A 10,264-nucleotide genomic window follows, 5' to 3' on the forward strand; every position below is an offset into this window, starting at 1 on the left:
CGTTTGCTTGCGGAAAATCCTAAGACGCGCCTCTTGATAGTAAGGGGAGCTGGGGGTTACAGATTAATCACTTTAACTTCGCTTGCTCAGCGCTTTTGTAACATCAGTGGGCAGCATATTCCAGTTCGTACAAAAGTAAATTGTAGAGTGGTACATGCATACATTTGTAATCGTTAAGGTTGTAATAACACTAACGTGGAGTTGGTTAACGTTGTATGATTTTGTGTCATTTTGCTTCATCGGTTTGCCGCTGAAAAGTGTTGCATCATTGATAGTTTCTTACGCACTGTTTGTTAGGCGAAGTTCTGTTCAATGCATTTTGCATTGCTCAGGGTGAACGAGTCGTTTTTTCGGGATTCTTTATGTTTTGGGGATTCATTATCCTACCGTTTGTCTCATTTGTACACCGGTTGCTGCATTTGCTACGTATATTTTCTTTTTGTTTGTTTCTGGCGGACGAAATAACGCGAACGTTAGTGGGGAGTGAGGGAGGAAAAACAGACAACCAAATATCGAATGATGCTACGAATTTTCTTGTACTGGATTGCTTCACTACAGCGCATTCCGTTGCCGGTGCCGAAGTTTTACTCTCTAAGCGATTGTCTAATCAACAGGCTGACCAACGAAGCTGCGCAAAGCATAACACAAACAGTACGAAAAACAACACCGGTGCTCCAACCGGATCGGGAAACTTCGGCGAGAAATTCCCGGTCCGAGCGGTCACCGTGAATTGATTGTTGATGCACTAAACAAACGGACACTGGTGCTGCGAGCCGTGCGCTAGTTGATCTTTTGGAAAGTGAGATTTTCTTCTTCCTCATAATTGCACCGAACCGCGCTTCCTTAGGAGGTATTCACTATATACAGGATGGAAAGTGTGGTACACATGCTTAGCTCACCTATTGGGAGACCAACGTTCACCTTTTTTGCTGCCTGGAGTATTGTGAATTTACTGTACTAGTTCAAACAACCTTCGATTGCCAGATATTTTATTTACTTTTTATTCTGTTTGATTAAACATATGTTCACCTTCCTGTTTTCCTTTTTACGATGCCCAAGTGACACTCTCCAAATAACTGGCTTTAGCTTTTGGACTGTGTTGTGTGTAGAAATTGAGAATAACACAACAATGGGAAGGATGTTCAACTTCGGTTCGTTTTCCTTGTATCCGTTTTTCCATGTTATGGTTGTACGGTGCTGCCCTTCAGCTTGACACTCTTTCATCGCTCAAGTGCGTGCAATTAAACGACATTATTTGAATGAAATAACCTATTTTCGTTAAGTTCCAGTCTCTGTTCTATTTTGTACAATTTACTAAACATACAAGTAACAATTTCCGGGTCAAGCCAATTAACAAACGTATGCTGAATTCGAACAAATGTAGTCGAATTCCTCTCTTGAAGTTTTTGGCTGAAAATTGAGTTATACTTTTATATAATCAGGTTCTTGCCAAGTGATCGCAGATGAAAACATGAGATCATGCTGCTTTAAATGATCCAGTTTTTACGCTTGAATCATCAATGTAAATACTGAAATAGCGTTCTTGGAAGTCTATCATTTTCCCAAAAAAACCCTCATTGAACGAGAGCACCAACAAACACCAAAACCCATCATTTTTATATTGGTTGAATTTTACTTTTTCCCAGCGCTGAAAGCAGCCGATTGGCAAACGAGAAGCTTTCTAGTTAATTAGTTCCAATTCCGCCACGGTTCACCAATCCCAGCCGGTCCGTTTGTTTTTTCCTAGACTTTTTGCTTTTTATTCCAATGAATATTCCATTCAGTTACGAAGTGGCCACTTCCGGGGCAGGAACCAACCACGAACGGAACGGTGCAATAGCGCGCGATGAAAAGGTGAAGCGACTGAAATCTTTCAAACAAACCGAAATCACCCGGAATGCTCGAGTGAACGAGATGCTATTCCACACTTGAGCAAATGATTGTTTGAGCAGAAAATTGCCCCATCTCGCTCCTCCCTTGATGGGCGGAGGGTGTGATCCAAGGGAAAACTTATGGGTGGTGAACTCTCGGGACGCGAAAAGTGGAATAAATGGGGTTGAACCTTGTTTATTTTGTAAACTATTTTACGGAGGTCAAGATCAACTCAAAACGAATCAACTTAAAGAATTAATTGCCGGTCCTGAATCCAAAGGTGCTGGAAATAAAAAGCAATATTTTCAAAATGATGGTGCATTTTACATTCATTAATTTGCTGTACTAAATTATTTAACGAATATGTTTTTATCCAAAACAGATAAAAGGCAACCAAAACCACATTTTGATGTTTCAACTCTCTGATAATAAGTAAAGTGTTGAAATTTTTCGAAATTGTGATCCGATCCGAATGACGCACACGGCAAATCGGGCTCGTATCGTATACAACCAAAGTGGTACCGTTCAAGGAATGTGGGCAGAGTAAATATAACTCACCATTTATTTCCCTGGAACGAATCCTTGCCTCTCCATAGCAATGCAGGAGAAAGCCCGTCGTTTTGTGGCAAATAATTCCATCCGTTTTTGGAAACTATTGAACCTCAGGCCGCGGGGTTTATTTGGGCATCACTGATTGAATTTCTTCTTCAGACAGCACACCAACCAGAGGTCTTAGAGAGAAGCAACGGATGGGAACGGAGAAAAAAGTCTACCGAAGCGATCTGAGAAAGGGAAAACCCTGCCATACAATGTCTTATAAGTCCACCCCAACCCGTTCAACTGGTGCGCCAGGCGGCTCAACCCACTGACGGAATGCCGCCGCCGCCTGCAATCCTCGATCGAACAGCAAAAATGCTTTTCTAGCAGCAGATTTTCATGCCCCGTTGGAGTCAGTTAGTTCGGTAAACATCATTGTCCCGGCGGAACGCTGGCACTGCCCTGGCGTGCAGTGGGTCGTGCGCCCGGTCTTGCCTCCGGTCGGAACGGGACGAAACGACCAGGCGAACCATTCCGGCGGAGCGTGGCGAGCGAAAGGATAAAGTAAGACAGAGTGCGCTGGATTGTTGATGATTTGACAGATTGGTTTTTGGGCTTCGGGGATAGAATGTGGAGGAAGGCGGTGGGATTGGATACTACCACGCATGCCACAATCCAAGGAACCTTTGCTTCCGGGAAAGAATAAAAAATGCCTTCCCCATGTTATGCTTTCACCCTGCGGTGCCGTAATTCCTTTGTCGTGTGAAAGTATACCGAGAGAGGGAAAGCAATAAATTGCGTTGAAAATTCTTTCAGGCCATGCTGCTGTTTGGTGGACTTTTTTGACCACCTGTATTCAAAAGGATGCTGGCATATGTTTGGGTAAAACAGGAAGTGTGCGAAGTAAAAGTCAACATGTTTTTGACGACATTTTTCGCCAATTTTTACAGTGTTGTTTTAGTTATTAATAGCCGGGATGTGTGTTTAAATAGAGCTTCACAAAGCATCAGTTTATTTTTAAGAAAATTTCAACTTCCTCCAAAAATTTTCAATTTTAAAATAATTAATTCGTCATATTGACAAAAAGCTTCATAAGTTGCATGTTGAAAAACGCATGTTTTCCAAAAGGTCGGCCCCAAATTTGCATGCCCAATTGAGGCCCTATTTTTCGTGTCACCAATCTGCATAAATGCCGGGTTAAAACTGTCATGCCCTTTGCTCATCACTTCACCGACGTCCACTGCACGTCCAGGGCAACGCGCTTTAATGCTATTATGCGGCTTTTGCATGAGCAGAAATGTCCATGCCAGGAGGAAGAGGAAGCAAAGAAAAAAAAAAGAAATCACCCAGGAAATATCTTTCCGGTTTCCGGGTCGGGCTATTGCCGGGGACCGTTTCATGCTATGGGTTTCATGATCGCGTGTCGGAAATTAAAATTGACGACGATTCGCTTCGTTTTCCAATTTCCTCTCGCACCTCCGCCCTTCCGTACCGTCCGTTTGAGTGTACCACACTGTCCCGTTTCCGCCACGACCACGGAGACTCCGCGGAAGCGCTTTGAGCAACTGCCATCCCCGGGCGAAGAAAACCTTTTCAGAGGGATCGAATTTCATTCTTCTAAATATCCCAACTGCTCGAATGCGATAAAGCTGGTTGCATTGTACGAAACTTTTGCCATTCAGACGGTGATTCTTTCGGTTTTGTTTTAGCCTCTTATGTCCCGCTTTTGCGATTACGGATTAACTCGGAGGGTAAAAATCTAATCAACTGCTGTTCCAGGACAGATGGGTTGATTTTGTTTAATTCGCTTTTTCGATTTCACAGAAACTAAATTCATTTTGGAATTCGCACTCGTCGCGGCCCTTCTAATCAAAATTAAATAAAAGTACCTGTTCCAAAGAGGTAATAGAAAAAAATTGGGTTTCTATGAAACGGGCCTCCCTTTTTTCTCGTATTTTTTATTCCTTCAACGGCACTGGAACTGTTGGATGTTTGGATATGATTACGAAATGTCACCCTTATCTTATTTGTATATTTGTCATTACGTAGAAGCGTACAGCTACCAAGTCTGGGAGTTTGTGTTTGCCCACCCCGTTGCACTCGTCTGGGCGGCCATTTTGCATGCACTTGAGCGAGAAGAGCGTCGGGGAACTTCGCACGCGTACGCTGCCAACCGACGTGCTGAGTTTCAGGGCGCACTTTTACTTACTTTTCGTCCTGGCTTACTAAATTTCCTTCCTTCGACTGCTACACCATGCTCCTTACCGCATTCGAATTCCGCTCAGCAAAAACCCTCATCTCATGCTGCTTTCGACCGTAGCGCTTTAGTTTAGCTTTCCTTTGCAACGCGCAACATTAATTCATTCTCTTCAACTTGGATAAAAGCCAAATGCACGACATGTGACTGGAAGACACTCGATTTGAAATCAGGGTCATGCCATAATGTTCAAAAGTTACGATTTTTGTTTTGCCTCTTTAGTTCTTCGCTCATCTGGTAATCCGATACACACGATCACGTTAAAGTTTATCATTGGTTGGTTTTCTATTATTCTTCGTTTCGCCTTACGCAGTGAGATTATGTCTATCACGGGTTGTGAAAGTGTATTTGTGGAACTGGGGGTGATTAATGTAGGGTGAAATGTGTGGCACACGTGTGTGATTTCAAATGATTATTCCGATTATTTATCTTGAACCATCCTTGAATGGAAATAAGCTTGGCTTTGTATTTTTTAATGTAAACTTAATAGTATGGCCATTTGACGATTATTCAACATTCTGTGTCTCGTAAAACAATCGTGTTCCAGTGAGTTAAAATGAACCAACAGATCGTATCACAATTAGGTGTCATTTTTGAAGTGAATTGATTGAACTATCTATGAATACTTAAAAACTGAACAATATTGACTCAAGCACTAACCGCACAGAAAAACAAACTTAATCACTGGTACATCGTTCGCACTCAGCTACGATGGCCAGCATTGCTGACACGAAATCCAATGTTGACTGAAGTTGCCAATCATAACTCATTCTCACTGATTGTATATTTTGTTTAAATGTTGCCGCCGCCGCCAGTCGGTTGCACTCCCCGGTTAGTTACACGGTAGTCAGCAGTTCTGCGGTGCTGTTCTGGATGTCATGTTTGCAGCCAACATCACGACACGGTACGACAGAACAAGAAGTGCAAACGTACACACCGCACAGCTTCATTTATCCAATCGAGTTTTATTTTGTTTCGTAACACCGATCAATAGTGGTTGCTTTCGGACAACTTAATGGAAAGCTTGTTTTTTCAAACCATCTCGTATTTCTACGCAGTTGGTTTTCAACTTTACTTATTGCAATTTTGCTAACTAAGGCAAATGAATAATGTATGTTGGTTATTCTGTGAGTGAAACGTTTACAAACAATAGCATGATTTGAAACGCTTTCACCTTGACGATTTTTAAAACCGATAATAAATCTGTATTTTGGATATATATTTCAATTTTACTCCTACCAGCAAGGATCAAGCACTGCTTCACAACGCGAGAACTCTTTTATTTGTATCAAACAATAAATCTGCCATGACTACGTATTCCAACAATTTAACTAACATTTAAATGAAAAAGAAATCAACATCTCCTAAAACGGAAATCTACTCACGCAAAACTACACACAAGTCATCGTAATTTAACCTTCTATTAGCTATTCGCTCTGGAGCAACTGAAATAGCGTTCAGCGCAATAAAACAAGTCCCAAATAGTTTCAACAAACATTCTACCCATTAACCCAACCACGTGACGCGAATGTGATGCTTTAACAATCAAGTATCAAGGAGTTTGTTCCTGTTTCCCTATGTGTGATTTTTTACATGAGCCTTTGCTTCTGCATTAATAACTTGGCTAGTGTATTCCTCAACCTAGTTCTCGGTATGGTACGATAGAAAATTAAATAAATATCCTCGTGACTCGATTTATTTGACTAACTTCTATCTATCGGTTTAGTTTTCTTCTGCTTCATCATCTTCTTTTTCTTTTCTTTAGCCTCTATCACCCAATCCGCCACCATGCACATTAGTTTGTAAGCTTTTATGTATCGTTAGTTTAAATGGTTTACCTTGTTTATTATACATGTTAACTTTGAGCACATTTTAATGTTTCGTTCTTTCATTGCGTGTGTATTCTGTTTTTCCGTGTAGTCAATTGCTTTTTATGCGTTTGTGTTTATGATTCTGAAATACTTCCTTCCTCTCCTTGTTACAGTTTGTTTATGTTTTTGTTTCCACTGATTGTATTATAGTTAGGATTAATGAGTTTTTGTTTAGAGTAATTTTATATTTAATAGCGCCACAGAAACAACAGTCAGGGCATCGGTTCAGAGTTTTTGTAGTTTGAATTGGTTGTATTTACAATTCCTTACGCCTCTTCGTGACTGAGTTTATTTGTTTACCTGCATGTGTTTAACAACTGAACTGTGAAATTATACAGTACAAACCACACACACGCACACACATAAGTTGCTTTGCTTGGGTCAGATTAGCTTCTAAATCAAAGAAAAAAAATTCTAGTTAAGAAAACATATTCTTTTAGTTTATAGTCAACTTGAAAGAAAAGAGTACAAGAAACTGTTTGTGAGTAGAAAATGTCGAAAAAATACATTGTTGAAATAATTCTTTGTTTGTAGATGTTCCTTGATGCCTTTATTATGTTGTGTGTAGTCGAGTGGTACTATGTATGTAGCATGTAACTTTATAATTTCACATTTGTGTTTCACATACGCCCCTCTTCCCCTTCCCTCCACGACCAGGATTGTGATTGCCTACGGAATTTCATCAATTGTACAGTTCCATTAGTAACCAATAATTATTTTTATCGCCTTTTTCCTGTCAAACGTGTGATTCACTATTGCCCAGCTTGCTTGCCAGTTTTGTTTATTTGTTCGTTTTGTTTGTTTGTTTGTTTGTTTTTTTGTTAACTATGAGAAGTGTTTCTGTTTACTTTTTTATTTTGTTTGTAAAGTATCAAAGTCTCGTGACATGAGTTAATGCCGACGGGAAGTTATCCGGTTCTGGGCTACCCTAGTCAGGAGTTCGTGGTACCTAGGAAGTCTTGAAAGTGGCAGACCCGCCGAAGTTTTACGAACCGTTCACAGGTTGTTTTGCCGCCTCTCCACGTACCAAGGAGGATTCCGGATGCTTATAACGGAATGTCAGTGGTGCAATGGAAGAAGTTGTACATCAACGAGTGGCGAACCTCTTTTTCATAAGTATCCCCACTCGCAGGACATCGAGTAGGGTAGGTGCAGATTTGCGGTTATCTTTTTTTCCAAACTGTCACGCTGTCTCGTTAGTACTGTCTATATGATAAGTGTTAAGCTAGTATGTTGCGCACCCTTCCGGCCCGGAGTGGGCGCCGTTTGATCGCTCAAACACAGTGTTGCAATATTTCACCAACCTTTTTGATGAGTCCAGCCCTTGCACGCTTGTTTGAGTGCGCGGTGGCGTACGCAGCTGATACAAATTCTAACTACGGTTACATTTAGCTGTTGTAGGAAAAAAGTTACTTCATACCACACGCTTTGCAGTGTTCTGTCCCTATATGTATACGTGCCCTCACCTGCCCGCTTCGCTGCGGATCTGTGTACGGGTGCATCTGTGTGTCGATGTGTGCAGCGCTGTAACAAAAGTCCCAAACCCATTTGCTATCGGACCGCCTCCCGGTTTTACTTTTGCTAATATAAAATACATACACATGTCACTATAGCCATACTTAAGTACCGTTATTTCGACTTAGCTAGTTCGGCTGAGTAAAAAATGTTTATCTAACAGTACAATAGGATGTATTAACTTGTCTGTGGGTTCAGCAGTGAGTGTCCCGGTTTTGGCCTGCTGCGTTCGATGCAATTTTCTTCCACCCATCGTCCCCATCCCCACAAAATGGTGGCCTTTTATGTGTGGCTTTTTTTATTTGTTTTTTTTTTTTGCTTGCAATCCATTGCTGACTTTTCCTAAAGCTACACACTGTTTGAATTTACAGGTCCTGAAAGAATGCAGGTCGCCGTACCTTCATAGGGGTTACGTCAGTTTTTAATTTTTTTGTTTTGTTTTGATTATTTCACTCATACGCAGTTGGAAGGAGGAACGCTTGTCCCCTTCCCGGGCATAGACCGATGACGCCATCATCGGCGCCCAGGAATATGACTTTCTTCTGTAATTTTGCTACACTTACTGGCCGCGGTTTTTAAAATGCTTACCGATTTATACAACTTTCCCGCCCTTCTCAAACGTATTGCCCGTTTGAAGATGCGAATGAATGTCACTATGAATGTAATGCTGGGTGAATGATTATTTATAAGTGCATATACTATGTACTAACGCTTCGCAAGTGGTACGCCTCCCATTCGGCGTCCATCGCACGGGGAACATGCATGGTATGCTTCTCTATCGTCTCCTACTGCCTCAGCACTTCCTATTGGCTGTCGCCCTGCAAACGTTGCACATCTTCGTTAGGTTGCATGTGTTTTGGTTTTTTCATTTATATGATCGGGAATTTTGGTAGAATTTCCTGTAGTTAAGACACTTCATTATCAGACCAATTCATGCTGATTGTTTTTATTTTTTATTTTCTCATTAATTCCATCGTCGATTACACTAGATTGCGATAGGAGTCTACGCGCACACCAGTACCGTGCTCCTCTCTTGCTTTTTTATTTGCCCCTCCCCCGTCCTGCCTGTCGGTGTGGAACCAAAAGAGTTTCCCGGTGAACCACCTTAGGTGGACGAGAAAAACATAATCCACTAAAACAACTGCCTCCCAGAACAATGTCCATCGCCCCCGTTCGGTTCTCGATGTCGTTCCATCGTCACTTTCACGCCTTCCCTTATTTCGTTTAACTAGAACTCAACCTATAACAAACGCTAACCCTCTGCGGTCAACGGAGCTGTACAAAGGGATAAAGCAACAATTCTCCGGATTGCTCGCGCCACCCCGAAACGATCGAAACGGAATATGTTGGCAAACTCTAGCCAACAGGCATGCTTTTACATCGTTAAAAAATTGTTTATTTAGCTAAACTAGTACAAAACGTTGCTACTTGTTTTCACGGCTTGCACTCTGAGACGCGAACTTGGGGTAAGCAGTTGAAAGTTATAGTGTGTGTGTGTTAGTGCCGCGAGTGTCACATTTTTTTTAAAAATATTTCCCAACCCTTGTCTCCTCCGGGGATTGTTACTCTTGTGTGTTTCTCTACGTATAATGTGCACGGAACAATAAAACCTTCGAAACGGTTGGTGGAGTGGTGAATTCGTGGCCCAACATTTCGAAAGCCAACTAACTTGGTGCCAGAACTCGATCGTAGAACACGCGGGGAGCTCGAACGGACCGAGACCCTCCGAAGAAGAGCAATCGAATATAAGTGTATGCCGTCCCATAACGAAGGTGTTTATATGTATAAAAATAAACTACAAGATGTTCAAATCCGTCGGGCCGCTGTGTGACAGCCAGATGGCTTGATTAAACTGTAACGATCTTGGGAAGATCACAACACCCCTTTTGCTGCGGTGGCAAGAGGGCGGCCATTTGCAGTTTCCTTTCGGGGTTAAATTTTACTACTTATTATCGCCTGCACAACACATCGCCGTGTCTTGTAGAACGTGCGCCATGAAAACGACTCCATCTCTATCTCTTTATCGCTTCTTCACGTCAAGTGTCTTATTTCCTTAGAGTGCGGAACCATTAGCTCGGAGAAACTACTGCTCCTTCACGGGGCTTCACATTTCTACCCTTAATTCTCATTCGCTTCCCCCGTGGGATGCAATTAACGTCGAGAGCTCGCAACTTCCAATGAGTTGGCGGTTGGCACTCTCGAGTAAATTAAA

This window comes from Anopheles coustani, chromosome 3 (assembly GCF_943734705.1).
Source record: "Anopheles coustani chromosome 3, idAnoCousDA_361_x.2, whole genome shotgun sequence".
NCBI lineage: Eukaryota > Metazoa > Arthropoda > Insecta > Diptera > Culicidae > Anopheles > Anopheles coustani.